The 15151-nt window shown below is 42.1% G+C and overlaps 1 long non-coding RNA gene and 1 other non-coding gene across 7 annotated transcripts in view; one reads left to right on the forward strand and one right to left on the reverse strand.

Moving 5' to 3' along the window:
- Positions 1-1202: 1202 nt before the first annotated feature.
- LOC109502415 overlaps positions 1203-15151 on the reverse strand; it is a 31675-nt gene continuing 17726 nt past the window's right edge. For all 6 annotated transcript variants that reach the window (XR_006584444.1, XR_006584443.1, XR_006584440.1 and 3 more), the window contains 2 exons: positions 5496-5627; positions 1203-1308 (listed from right to left, as the gene is read on the reverse strand). This is a non-coding gene — a long non-coding RNA (uncharacterized LOC109502415). The remainder of the gene's footprint in view (positions 1309-5495; positions 5628-15151) is intronic.
- On the forward strand, positions 3952-4058 carry LOC111562021. Its single transcript, XR_002745082.1, has one exon. It is a non-coding gene; the product is annotated as a U6 spliceosomal RNA (small nuclear RNA).

The following is a 15151-nucleotide window of genomic DNA, read 5'->3' on the forward strand; positions in this document are numbered from 1 at the left end:
AGCTTTAGGGATCCTAAATGTAAATTTGTTCTTTAACATAACATTTTCCTTGTTCAAGTATAAGTGACACTCGAGTAGACATGAAAGATTCGAGACTTATTACTTGCAAGTTAGCATTTTACTGCTAATGTAGTCTGCCACCCTTTACCTCCTAGTTTTATGGTTGTCTAATTATAGCCTGCAGGCCTATGGTGGTCCTTTGCTACTTCAACTGGAATGTAGCTTCCAGTGAATTCTCCCCATTAGGACCTCCCACTGAGTTATTGATTATTAAGGTAATGCACTTTTAGTGTCCTATCTTTAACATGGAAATGTAAAAATGAATGGCTTGCAATTGGAAGACTAAAAAATGAAGAAGAAGAAGAAAGAAACTTCCCTATGGAGAGTCCTGTATGCTTTTTAGGTTACTGTTAATTTAAAACATTGTCAGACAAAGCAGTTTACCTGTCAAGTGATTATACATAAAAGGCATTTTATTATTGTATATTTTAATCTCTAAAGGAAGACACTTTGACATAGAAAAAGCTGGCTATTGATATTTAAGAAAGAAGAAAGAGGGAGGAAGTGAAGGGGGAGGGAGGGAGGGAGGGAGGGAGAGAGGAAGGAAGGAAAGAAGGAAGGATGCTTGTCAAATTCAATTTTTTTAAGGAAAGAAAGTACAAATATGGCCCCTTTCTAGGCAAAAAAAAAAAAAAAAAAAGGACAACCTTCATATTAACCATTCTGGTTATGGACATCTTGTCTAAGCTGTAGGAAACAAAAGAGAAAGGGAACTGAAGCCTCTTCATTATTTAGATGGAAAAACATGACTCTAGGTTATATCAAGACCATCCTTTATGAGGATCCTCCATGGGAGCCCACACACAGGATAAATACTGGCAAATGGCATGCAGGAAGTAGAATCTGTTAGATAAATTGTAGGTGAGGCTTCAGTGATAGACGTTCCTCTTTCCTCCGTGCAGGGAAGACACCTGCATTTGTAGAGCAGCTCTTCGGTGCTGCTGCCCTCCATTAAAGCTACCGGAGCAGCAACGGCGGTGAGAAAGAACTGGTAGGTGAGTAATAAGGAAAAGAGGATGAATTGGGTGGGTTCCCCCCGAAACTGAGCTTGAACGCCCAGACCAGCACCTTATTTTAGGTGAAAGCAGGAATCAGAAGCTGATAAATTCACTTGACTCTTGGAGAGGAAATGGAATCATCGATCACTTTTTTAACTGCAAAATCTATTGAAAATAGACCCAACAGTCGGTCTCAGAGGTGCTCATGATTAGTTTTTGAGAATTCAGGAATCCAGCTGTCTTCGCATGCCTGAAAAAGATAAAATGCTGTTTGCTTGTGAGTTACATAATGTATTATCTGAAAGCATGCTGAAAATACAAAATGCTATCCAAATGTTAGCTAGTATCTTTTCGTTGTTGTATTTTCTTTCTTGATGAAAGCAGTACCAGTTTGCAAATTTAAGTGAAAAAGCTAAATCTAACCCTCAGAGGCTGGCTGCTGTTCACGGAATGATTGGGTGGAGGCATTTGAATCCTAAATGGTCCAAAGAGGGCCAATTATCATTCGATGAGTATCCTAAGCATTAGTATTATTCATCAGACAGGTTCATCTGTAGATCTTAAAAAACCCTGCCAAATAAGTACCATTAACCTGGCCTCTCTGGATGGGATCTCAGGAGGAGATCTCAAGACATAAAGAGTTTAAGAGACTCAACTTCAGATGCAGAATAAGTTGGGGGTCAGGCATGTGAATCAAACTAAGCCACTGACCTACCAACTAGACTCTGCTTTGCCTCAGAAGCTGGGTACCCGAGAGACCCTTGAAAGCAAATAAGGTGCTAACAGCCATTAATTAACTTAAGGGTGGGTCCTAGTTTAAAGGGAAGGTGCTGGCTTTTTTATTAGCAGAAGGAATGTTTTTAATTGGATTTGATAATAACGCCCTCTGAGCCATATAAACCCGGAACCGTTCTTTCGCTATAAATTTAAAATTCCAGACTTGAGTTGCCAAGGAGAAAGGACAATAATACTACTCTCTTCCCTAAAGGGAAAGCCGAGGCTAAAGTAAAAGAGAATCCTGGAGAGGCTAATGTTGGAGTAGGAGTTGGGTAAGGACCTGGGGTTGGATGTAATTTGCTTAGAGGCTAGGGGGAGTCACAGCCCAAACCCTCCCCTCCCCCAACACTAAGGACCAGACCCACACTTCTGATGAGTTGCAAATGTTTTATAAAGCTTTCTTCTTTTTTTCTTTTAGGATAAGCTTCCTGTCTCATAAAAAAAAAAAAATCCCCACAAACTTTTAGCTCTCTTTTAAGCAAACTGTCTGTATGCTGTAATTAAGTTTCATTTTTTCACATTGACTCCACCGGATGGAGGGTGCCATAAATCATATGAACAAATGTTCAGCTAAAATCCTCTCTGTAAGCATCATAATTTAAGTGAATTCATTCTCAGTTCATCTCTTGGAGACATGATCTCATAGCATCTGTTCTGGACAAAGATAGCCATCTTTATTACCTGGGAAAACAGCAGTGAGTTTATCCCAGCTTACTTTGGATAGGCCCTTTCCTCATTCATTCATTCATTCATTCAGTGTGTGTGCGTGTATGTGTGTGTGTGTGTGCGTGTGTGTGTGTGTGTGTGTCTGTCTGATTAAACAACAACAACAACAACAGTGTGGATCAGTTATTGCTTTCCTGAGAAATCACCCCTTTGTTCATGTGTCTGGACACTCACCTAATCAGTGATACATAATCAAATTGCTCTGCCCCTTCTCTGGGCCACATTTACCACTAGCAACGTAGAAAGTTTTGACTGTTGTCTCCAGGGGGTTCTTCCTTGTGATCTCCTTGTTGTTAGGCAGAATTTCATGAGGGCAGAAGCAAGGTATATAACCTTGCGTGGTAGGAGAATCAGTCCATGATTTTGTTGTGCCCTGTTTTAATTAGTGTGTATTATGAGCACTATCTTAAGATGAAAAATATACTGCACATTGTTGCAGCTTGAGTTGTCAAAAACAGCGGGAGCTATTTGGCCTTAGTTTCGACATACTTTAAATGCCACTGGAATGTGACCCCATGGAAACACAGCTACTTTTACCCACCAGTTGCCAAGGCTCACTTGGTTTTGTTGGTCTACATATTGTTATTGTGATTCAGGTGTGAACTAAGACACCTTAACACACTCTGGTCTTAACCACTCTCTATTACCTTCCTCTTCACTCTTGTAGATGTTGAGTTTTTAGTTCATAACCTAGGCTGAGACAGGTCTCCTTTGATTCGAGTATAAGGCTGTGACAGCAACATTTTCTCAAGTACAAAAATGGTATGTAGATCAATTTTCATCTGAGAGAACTCGTTAGGGGATCGAAATACTGAACCAGGATCATCAAAGACTTTGAGAAGCTAGAATGTTGGGCTTACTAACAAGATGGATTTCAACAGGGATAAATGTGAAGGCCTGCATTTATGCTCAATAGACCAGCTGCATAAATACAGAATGAAGGAGGGATGGCTTCAAGATAGTCATGCATGTGTTTTTAAAAGATATAGGCTTTTTAGGTGACAGCAAGACCAACGTGGGTTAATCGTATAGGATGTGGCTGCAAAAACGTCTTTTAACAATTTGAGAAGACAACTCTAGAAGTGTGGAATCCGGATCAAGGGAATGATGTGTCTGTGTGCCATACTGTTTATTCTTTAAGAAAGGCATTACACAACTGGATTTCATCTGAGAAGTAAGCTGAATGGAAGGGAATTTGAAACTATTTCCTGTAAGTAGCAGCTGAAGAAACATGAAATATTACCCTGATGAGGAAAAGACTTGAAGGATCTATGATTGTTTTCCTCAAATATTTCAAAGGCTCCCTTTGGAAGAAGAACCATCTAGTTCGCTACTGACCAAGAAAGAGAATCGTACTCAGTCTATAGGGTCCTTGCAGAAGCTCATTCCAGTGCTAGCTTTGGTAGCACATACACTAAAATTGGAACGATACAGAGAAGATTAGCATGGCCCCTGCACAAGGATGACACACAAATTCGTGAAGCATTCCATATTTAAAAGAAGAAGAAGAAGAAGAAGAAGAAGAAGAAGAAGCAGCTCATACCAAGTTTTTTATTTGTACTTAAGAAGTCAGTATGGAAATGTACAATCATTTGTTTCATTTAGAGATGATCTCTTTATTGATCAATTTGAGAAATTCTTTAACTACATTATCTTGCTTTCTTCTGGTAGGGCAGGCATACAGAGTGAGGCATAAATGATCCAGAGTGCTACATGTGTAGGGAAGTTGTAAGTGACAGCTAGAGAAAAGGGTAAGGGTCCAAAGCAGAGTGTATGGAATGAAACTCTTTCAGGCTGAGTTTTATTTTGTAGGTAATGCAGACAGCTAAGGAGAGAGAGGAAGTGTATCACAATGGTCCAGAAGCAGAAAGGACTTTATGAGTCCATATGGGTGGAACATCAGCTTAGACACGTTAGGACTGATGTGGGAAATATTTCCAGGTTGACTCAACCAAGAATTCAGTCTAGGTATTTTTCAGTCTACAGGAAATCTACTGTTAAGTAGACGCATGGCAAGGGACTGGAAAAGCAGTCCACAAAAAGAGATAGCTAGGTCTCCACAGCCCCCACCTATTTAATTTACTTAAACTTCTGGGGCATGGATTGAAATATCTGCTTTCAACTTATTTGGGTGCCATGTAGCCATAGAATGAGCCAATGACGATGGAACTGACACTATTTGCAAAACTCTGGCTCTCCCTTGACCTTGGGCACACATGTAAAATATATTTACTTAGCACATTTCCCCCCTCTTTAAGATGAGAACAATCCACATGTCTACCACTAGTTCCTCAGCACAAGTATAAAAAGATAGAGATAATAGGTAGGTTAAGGTATGGCAGCCCTTTTGTTCTTTTATGCTTTCCAGACTTGATGAATAAGGAGGACCCTCTCATCCATCCATGTTTTTTTTAATAACCAGTGCTCTGTTTCTTATGCTGTGCTTCACCCTAAAGCTGCTCTGGGTGGTGATGGTGGTGGTGAAAATTTAAGACATTTATAACAGATACTTACACAACATAGGTTATTATGACTACAATTGCTACTATTTTTATGATTCCTGATCCTATGGTAATCCAGGGGGTAGTTAATAACTCCCTTGGTGAAAACTGTTTACCCATAAACACTTTCATGAAGGCTGAGTAGCAATTAAGGTAATGGTTCTGGTGTAGGTAAAGGTAAATGACCTCGTTAAGGCCCCGGCCTAAATGGTACCCTGGTGACCTGAGAATGCTAGTAAGCAGCAGTTTAGTCACATTGAGTACTTTATTCACCACATCTCAAGCCCTCTATCATTATTGTTTGCTTACCATCCTTCACAGTGTGACACGGGAATGCTGGGTTTGGGTTGAGAGAGTGTGTGCACGTCGATGTGCCCAGAGAATTTGAACTGTTGGCCAGAAACAGTACATCTTGAACTGCAAGTTCACTTACTTGGGTGACAGTCATCTCCTATGTTCTCAAGAATCGGCAGCATTAATCTTGGCTTAACCACATTCAAATCCTATAATCGTTTATCCACTGATTCGTTTCAGCCAATGTCATAAATCCATCTAAATCCTTTACCTATGGAGAGAAAGAGCAAACCCTGAAAAGAATTATTCACTTGACTAGCCTACTGGTGCTATCATAAAATGCTGCTTAATTATTTCTAACACTACAACATTTAATGGATCTCCATTATGGGACTCCTAATCCTTTACTCTCTGTGTGTGGTGGGCTCTTTGAAGAGAACATGGCATCCTCTAAGATGCCCAAAGTAGTTATCATTTAGTGCCAACAAAGTGGCCACTGCTGCATAGGACCACGCCTGTATTGCCTTCTTTTCAGTGAAGAACTACTGTGCTGTTCACACAGATATTTCTACAAATGTCCAAAGGCCAGGACATATTAAACAATAGGATCTTAAACAATAGAACATGGTTCACCAGAAATTAGTAATTAAGCAAACCATAGTCTATGCGACGATTCAAGCCACATAATTATCTAACCCTCTGAGTTGAAAACATGAGCAAATTTTTAATGCCACCTCTGCCATCTCTAGGACCAGAGTATAGGTTATAGTTTTCAACATCCCACAAAAGGGAGAATTTAGCCTGGCAGAGGCAGATGGATCAGAAGGGGCTCTGAGTTGTCTTCATCGGTCACAGGAGGAGACAGCAGTTCTGTCCATAGGTTCTAGCAGGTGTAAAAACAATGGCATGGATACACTGTGTGTGTGTGTGTATGTGTGTGTGTGTGTGTGTGTGTGTGTGTGTTCACACATAAATGTATGGTGCTCACGTGCATTTCATCAGGCTTCCCAGAGGAAAGTCCAGTGGGTGGTGGAACTGGCTGAGTATAGCCATGACTCTTATTAAAATCACGGTAATGGGGGGGTGGGGGGGGCGCCTGGGTGGCTCAGTCAGTTAAGCGTCCGACTTCAGCTCAGGTCACGATCTCGCGGTCCGTGAGTTCGAGCTCCACGTCGGGCTCTGGGCTGATGGCTCAGAGCCTGGAGCCTGCTTCCGATTCTGTGTCTCCCTCTCTCTCTGCCCTCCCCCATTCGTGCTCTGTCTCTCTCTGTCTTAAAAATTAATAAACATTAAAAAAAAATTTTATAAAATCTCGGCAATGGGGCGCCTGGGTGGCTCACTTGGCTGGATATCCAACTCTTGATTTTGGCTCAGGTCATGATTGCACGGTTCATGAGTTCGAGCTCCACGTTGGGCTCTTCACTGACAGTGCAGAGCCTGCTTGAGATTCTCTCCCTCTCTCCGCCCCTCCCCCAATCTCGTGTGCTCTCGCTCAAAATAAATAAACTTTTTTTTAAAAAGTCATGGTAATGGTCTGGCTGTCAGGGGCTGCAGCGTATGTTCATGAGCAGCCCACCCATTCTCTCAGTCTTTCACAAAAAACAATGCATTGATTACAATTCATACACAGCATTTTCTCTAATGTCATACTCGACACTGTGACAAATTGTTTCATTTTCTCTTATGACCTAGGACCTAGAGGCTTCAGCTAATTCAGGAAACAATCTGGTGACCAAAAAGAATTTTCTCAGGAACCCCACCAGGAAAACTTTGCAATGCTATAATTCTTCAAAGAGTCAGCAACTTAAATGAGAAAAGCATACATTTTCAATTAAGATTCATATTTTGTGTAATATCACTCTTTAAACATCAAAATAGAAATGGCTAACCAAAGCCATGTCAAAATCATAAGAAAGAGGAAAGAAGCAACACAGATTCCAGAAGCCAGCGTGTCTGTTCCAGATGGCATACTTTGAGTCTGAAAATTCATTAACAGATCGGCAGTGTTGTTTTTTGCATTTTGTTTCATTTTTAATATTCCACACAGGTGGCTTGATTTGTCTGTCCACAATGGGATTACAACCACTGAGTCAGGAAAGAACTCAGCCTTGAATGCATCACCCATGCCACCTGCCTGGCAGCTTCCAGAACTAAAGAGCAGCAGGTCAGGGGTTCAGGGAAATTTGAGATTTGCAGGGACCATGGCAAGAGGGAAGCAGTCCCTATTCCTTCCTATAGCCCTGAGTGCTGCCAGCTGGATTAGGTGCTCCCAGCATGGAGGAGGCCCAACCAGTCTCTCCTATTTTCCATGACACAGTTGTTCGATTAATCCTCCTTTTGGACTACCTCATCCTCAGGTAACCACTAGTTAAGGACGTCACTACCTCCTGGAATGGGGAGGAGACTAAAGCACAGAGCACTTGATACATTTCAAGGCAGCCAGGGACTGATCTGAGAAAGCTACCTCTCTAGGAGAAAAAAAGTCCACATACACAAAAGGATGGCCAAATAAGCAAACATTTCTATTATGTGCCTATATAATTATGCATATATACTCTGTTTGGAAAACTTAGAAAGCAGGAAGACATTTTTACTTTGGGAGTCAAGAAGGAAAAAATGCTCAGCAGTGCAGGCTGGCCAGTATAAATTGTGCTGTTGAAGAAAGTGTTAGCAAAGGTGTTTCCTGGATGGCTCACTTCACAGGACCCAGTGCACTCAGGTAACAGCTGATGCCCTGACATCAAGTGCCGGAGCCAGAACATGGCAGGAAGCAGATGGTGTCATATTTCCTGGGTCTCACTGTCCAGTTGAGTTCAGCGCCTGCCAAGTACAAAATGAAACGTCTCTCCTTTCACAGAGCACCGCACACATGGCAAGCTGGGATGGCGGCTGTGGAGGCAATGGCAAGTTCAGGAGAAAGCGGAAGCCTCCGAAGCACAGGTGCATTCTGATCGAAGACGGGGAGGGCACAGGGCGGAACTGGCAGCAGGAGGTCACTCTCTCTTTTCATCCATTTAACAGACAGAGCAGAATGGTTTGCAAGTCAGATGCTGAGAGAGGCAATGGAAATTCAGTCACAGCAAAAAAAGGTAAACAGCCGGGCGAACTCTGGAGTGGCCAGATGGACAGTCAGGTCACAGGTCATCAAATCAGTCACACGGTGCCACATAAAGCAGCAGGCTGGCACTAACAGGGAAGACCCACCTGGCAGGCTGGCAGACAGGCATGCAGGGCACGGCTCAGCTACCTGAGATGAGGCTGGGAGAGAGAGAGGCGAGGACAGGGGGCTCCTCTCCAGACCCTATTGCCCCTAGCCTGCATCAGCATCATGCCTTGGGGTTCAGTAAATGCTTCCAAGAGAAAATATGTGCCCCTCCTGAGTTATATCACCAACGTCAACCGAGCAGCAACTTCTATATAGAGAGCTGCTTTAAAAAAAAAAAAATTTAATGCTCGTTTATCTTAGAGAGAGAGAGAGACAGAGCATAAGTGAGGGAGGGGCAGAGAGAGAGGGAGACACAGAATCTGAAGTAGGTTCCAGGCTCTGAGCCATCAGCACAGAGCCTGGTGCGGGCTCTAACTCACAAACAAGGAGATGATGGCCTGAGCCAAAGTCGAACATGTGACCCACTGAGCCACCACCCAAGTGCCCCTAGAGAGAGCTTCTATGTATTTTTAATAGCATATATAGATATATAGATAGATAGATATAGATATATAGATACACACACACACACACACACACATATATATATATATATATATATATATATATATATATATAATGGGTGTCTTTGCCCATTGGCATGCTATGCACAGATAATTAGTTAGCCATTCCCAGCCATGAGCAAGGATCCTGGGGGCCTATTCTGAGAACCGTATGTGTTGATGAGTAAAGGGGAGAAATAAAGCTAACAGTGCTGCAGGCAGGAAAGTGGAATGGAAGCCTTAAAGAGTCATCAGAAATCTTGGGGATTAACCTCACCTGGGGGGTGGGGCTGGGGGCAATATGGCAGAGGGGAAAACACCAGAACTTCAGAGTCGGTTGGAATCAGCTTTACAATTTTGCCAGATTTGTAGCCTTGGGCAAGAGACCACCTTTCTGAGCCTGGGTGTTCCTATTTATAAAATGAGAAGAAGGGTCTCTACCAAGAGGAGTTGTGAGTATGTCCTGGACTTCTGGTCCAGAAACTGCTCAGAGAATGACAACAATGATTTCTTAAAATTTAGCTTAAGGCGAGTCCTAACCTGAAGAAACCAGAACTCGCTAGTTCAGGACACTTTCTGTTGCAAATGCTACAAAGGACAACTGAAGTCACTTAAGCAGAAGGAGAGAATGCATTGATTCTTTTACAACTGAGTCTAGAGGCACAGTTGACTTTGGGTAAAGGCTCCTCCTAATATCACCAAGGCTGTCCCCGTTCTTTCATTTCTTGGTTCTCCTTCTTTTTTGGTGTCAACGTCCTGTCTCCAAACTGTTGGCTTCTTTCATAAGACTGAGAATCCCTGGCTTTCACTGTCCTTACCACCTAGTACATAGGTCATTTCAGACCAGTGCATCTTCGCCCTGCAGACCACCTGGATGCTCAGAAACCAGGAGCAGGTCTGGGAATGTTCTGGCCCTGCAAGTTGGTGGTCTTTCTCTACCCAACCTTCCCTGGTTATTTAGCTACATTGTGGACTGCTGATTCTGAAGCCTTGCCCCATACCTGTGGCATGTAGCCTATGCCCTGACCCCTTGCCTGGATCCTATCAGCCTCACCCTGCACCATGCTTCAGAAGAGCTGCCATGCCTCTGCAGACATGACTCTGCAAGCTTTCCATTGTGGAACGCAGCATCTCTGGTCCTCTGGCTTTCTGCCTCTTTTTCCCTCCATGTTCTTCCCTTCTCCTGCCCAAAGATCCCTAGATGCTGGGGATCTAGAATCTGTGCTCTCAGTTCCCTTTCTCTGCTCCATACTTCCTTTGCCAAATCTTCACTACTGGATCATCTTTTCTTCCATAGTATGGTCATTATGTCAGTGGGTACCAACAGCCTCACGTGCCAAAAGTCTTAAAAACTTTAGCATCCGAGACATCTGGGGCTCTCCTCTATGGTGGGAGCTTGAGACTACCATGGTACTTGCATGCAAAGGAGCATCCATTCATAAATTTAAAAAAAAAAAATTAAAGAAAACATTACCCCTCTCTTTAGTGGCCCTCCTCCTCCATGAGCCCCTGGGGTATGGAAGACATACCAAAGCAATATTTAGACCTATAGAATAAAAAAAGGCCAGCTGACAAGGACCAGTAACTCTAGTTTGCTATATTTCCCCCTGTTATATTTCGCTGGGCAGACCAGAGGCATAAGAGGAATTAATGTTTAACAAGTTGAATAACTAATTGTCTGCTAATGAGTCCCCCCTTAGGCTCTTACTGAAGTGGGTGTCATGTGTAAATGCAGTGTTTTGTGTAAGCTTGAAGGCTTCTAATGACACATCATAAATATTCTTTGAAAAATTAAAAGATGCTGTAGCACTGATCTCTTTTTGGCTTCTTGAAGACTCTTTGGTCTCTAGGTTCCCAAGGCTTGCAGGGTCTTCCTGAATGATAGTTAGACCCAGGACCTCTGACTCTCCATAGACTCTACATTCTGTTCAGGAAGTGAACACCCACTTTAGCTACGCACAGGAGGTGATAGAAGGAACCCTGAATTATAATAAAGAACACCTACATCTTAGTTTCTATTCTGCCATCAACAGTTGGGAGAACTTAAGGCAAACTGTATACTTCCCCTGATGCACAGATTTCTCATTGACATGATTAGAAACAAATTAGAAACAAATCATGGTCCTAATCAGCTAATTTTGTAGTTGTGCAAATGGGCAAGTGTACCACATTAGAGTACAATAGAAGTTTAAACAACATGCTGTGTCAACCCAAGATGTAGCTCATAACAAAAATGATAATGAGCTGTTGGGACAAAAGACCACGTCTTTGTTATGTCTATTCCCAATACACATGACCTGGCATATAGCATGTGCTTATAAAGTATGAATTGGATGGATGGATGGATGGATCCATGGATCCATGGATGGATATATGGATGTATGTATGGATAGATTCATGAATGGAGAATTTGAGAAATGGATGGATATGGATAGATAAGAATATGAAGGCTGTGTGGGTAGATGTGAATAAATGTACACCTATCCAGATAATTGAGTACAAGTAAGTAATATGCTGGCCAGAGAGGATAAGGCCTTCTTTGTCTCAGGGATCTTGTGTAACCTACATAGGTCTTGGAGGCACTTCTGAAGTTCCTGCTAAACTCAGCAGAAGTGAATTGTGTGTATAAATAGCAAAATTTTGCCCATATTAAATTGAGTGGTATAACAAACCTTACATTGAAAGACTTCATATAAATATTTCTGTGTCATATTAAATCTAGGAACAGGTTCATTTTTATTCTTCTGCCTCATGAGCACAGTTCTCTCTAAACTTTCTGAAGGCATGAGATTAGTACATTCAAAGTCATCCTGTCAAATATAATGTGACTTTGGAGTTCACTTACATAGCCTGCCTTTATACAATTCATTTTTACATAAAGACTAATTTATCAGGTAGGCCCTGAAAAGCATACTGGACTTTGATTCGAGGTACCTAATCCATACCTCATTCATTTATTCACTCATTTACTAACTCTTTCAACAAATAAGAATCAAGTTCCTATTGTCGCGGGGCACTGTGTTAGAGAGCGCTGGGGGAGGGGAGAATACAACGATGGGCACGGCACACTCAGCCTGAACCCAGGGCTCTTCCTTTGTTGTTAATTCACAGTGCACTTTTATCTCCCCATCTTTTCTATCCTGGCTTTTCACAGAGAGATGGAACGTAGAGAGGAATGTGATTAGCCACCTCAATTCTCTTCCCTTACTTCTGAGAGGCATTTCCCTCACCTGTGCTTTTTAAAGACACTAATGCATACACAGCTAGGCTTTTTCCAGATCTGTTCCAGTCCCCATTACCTCTCCTCCCCTCCCATAGTTAGGGGAGTCCATGTACCTTAATTATGTAGCCCCCCTGGCAGACACTAGCTCAGCACCATGCTGAGCAAGTTAATGTTCCCGGGCATTGCTACCCTCCCATTTCTTGCCCAATGACTTTTCTTCCAGGTGAACTGAATGGATTGGCTCTTAATGTGCAGTTTCCCAGAAATCTCACACCACTGCGGGTCCCTATCGTGTCACACTGTAGTGACGGTAGTAACTAGCTTGAAACATAAGTTTTATGGATCCCGAGCCTAATGATGAGCTAGGCTATACAATCCTTTGGAACTTACCGGAGACTTGGCTGTAACAAAAACAGAGCAGAAGTTAAGAATATCTTAATATCCAAAAGCTCAGAGGATTTCTTCTAAAGCTGTGTTGTTTACCGCTTAATACCACTGGTGATTCAAAATCAATGTAATATAAGCATTCACTAGAAACATACCAAATGCCCAACGGGACATGAGTCAGGTCTGTGACACCTTCACTAATAAGGGATGACAGTAAACCAGCAATACAGCCGGCTTCAGGATTTTGAGAGACTCTAGCCCTGAATGTGTGTGGCATTCCCTGCTTGGAGAGCATACTGCCTTATTAGCGTGGGAGAACCAAAGGACAATAAAGATCATTCCAAGGCATTCTTCCAGATGAGTAACCTAGAGTAACACTGCTCAACTGAGAATTAAAATGGAGAGTTTGCAAGGTCTTCTAGCGATGTTTCACCCAGGATTCTAATCACTGGTATCTGCTGACAAGATTAGCCTTAGGAATAGGGAAAAGTAGTCATCCTCCATGTGGGGTCCAAAGTGTCTATTCGTTTGATTGTTACTTTCTCTGCCCTTCCTCCTCTCTTTAAATTAGCACAAACACGCATTCAAAACCCAACACATTGGGACTCAGTGGGTCTTTAAGACATCAGCCATCTCCTCAGCCTAAATGCTTTTTTTTTTGCAGTATTTCTATAGCTGGTTCCTCTCTTCGAATCTTACTTCCTCGGGGAGGCCTTCCCAGGATGCTTTCTGGAAAGAGTAGCCTCTGTCACTCTCACTCTGTCTCACTTGTCTTTGTACCATGTGGCCTACTTGAAGCTGGTTGTTTATTATCTGTCTCCCCAGTTAGGAGGTAAATTTCAAGAAGGCAGGTACTTGTTCTAAATTGTTCAGCACTATCTCCAGAGACCAGACAGTGGCTGGCACACAGTGGGTGTTCGATAAGTATTAGGTGAATGAATTACTAGGTTTTATTTTTATTATGAATTAGCCCATTGGTTCCCTCTCCTCTGAAAAAGAAAAGGAAAGTAGGAGTCAGGAGAAGAAAAATGTTAAGACCCACTCTGCCATTAACTAGCTACATGATTCTGACAAAGTGGATGAAATTTTCTTGGCCTCAGTTTTCTCCTCTAAAATAAAATCCAGCGTTGGGGGAGAAATGTGTCTTTCCCACTCATCAGGCTTCCAAGAGGAGCGTTTTCTTCTCTAATGCTTCTGGTCTCCTGCACCACTCCTCACAGTCGTGGAGTGACATGAGTAATAGATGAGTTACGCAGAGAAAGCAGGCATGGCCGGCTCACCCCTTCCCCCTCACTGTGTTTAGGAAATGACTTGCCCTTGGAAAGCACATCTTCTCATCGGCTCTGCACCATGCAGTAACCTTTGGGATTAAGTCTCTGCCCCTCTTGGGGGAGACGGAACGTTGTAGTGGTCCAGTGTTTCTGTGACTGAAGGCAGAGTTCTTTGAATTCTGGGCTATGTTTAGTAGTAAGCCTATTGTGCCTCATGTCTATACTGCATTCTTCAGCTCAATGCTTAATTAGAAATAAAATGATAGTTTTATCTTCATCTACCTTTTATTTATCTCAACTAGCCCAGAACTCTGGTGGGGAAAAGAAAGGTATTAGATATTGACCCACTTACAAAACAAAATAAAAGGATATAGCTAAAGTCTTTTCCACGGTGCTGACTATGGATAAATGTGTACATTTTTCTATGAAATATGTAGATTAATAAAGTATGGATATGTGTTTCTCATTATGGACATATATATGAGTGTCCTCTTTCTTCCAAGAAGTATAAGGCATACAGTATAAAATATATACTTATAAGCATGAAGTATACATATACAAGTATATATAGAAGTGTATATGTATATATGATATGTACATATGTATCTACATCACATACACATACTCCAGAGAGAGGAGGGAAGGTGGTATAACTTATGTGTGTGTGTGTGTGCATTTCTCTCCTGGTGTAAATAGGGAAGAATAGATATGAAATTTGGGAGTTAGTTTTTAGAACAGTAGGAATTGACCTATAAAAGCAAAAACTGGCTAGCATGGGTGGTCATACAAAAATAACTCAGTAATCCAAATATGTTGTAAGAGATGGGTAGGCTAAAATTTCAAATGACTCAATATTCAAACTCTACTCTTACTCCCCCCACCACCCCTAGATAGCTCTCTTAATTCCAGCCAGATGATTCTGAAGCATAATGAAGAGAATAGAACAACAGGTGGGTCATCAGAAGAACTGTAATGATGGCTATGGTGGGGATAGTCCTGGAGAGGGGTTGGGGGTGGGGAAGTAACGGAGAGAAGGCAGAGAGGCTGTGTCAGTGCATCAGACAAAGACAGCCATTGTCCCTGAATTTGTGTCAGATCCATCTTGATCCACTTGCAAAAGGTCCAAAGAAATGCTCTCAAAGAGAATAAAATGAAAGGCATATTCCTTTCTGAGTTGCACATTTTTACAAACCTTAACATTTTTGC

This window comes from Felis catus, chromosome C1, assembly GCF_018350175.1.
Source record: "Felis catus isolate Fca126 chromosome C1, F.catus_Fca126_mat1.0, whole genome shotgun sequence".
In the NCBI taxonomy this organism is placed as follows: domain Eukaryota; kingdom Metazoa; phylum Chordata; class Mammalia; order Carnivora; family Felidae; genus Felis; species Felis catus.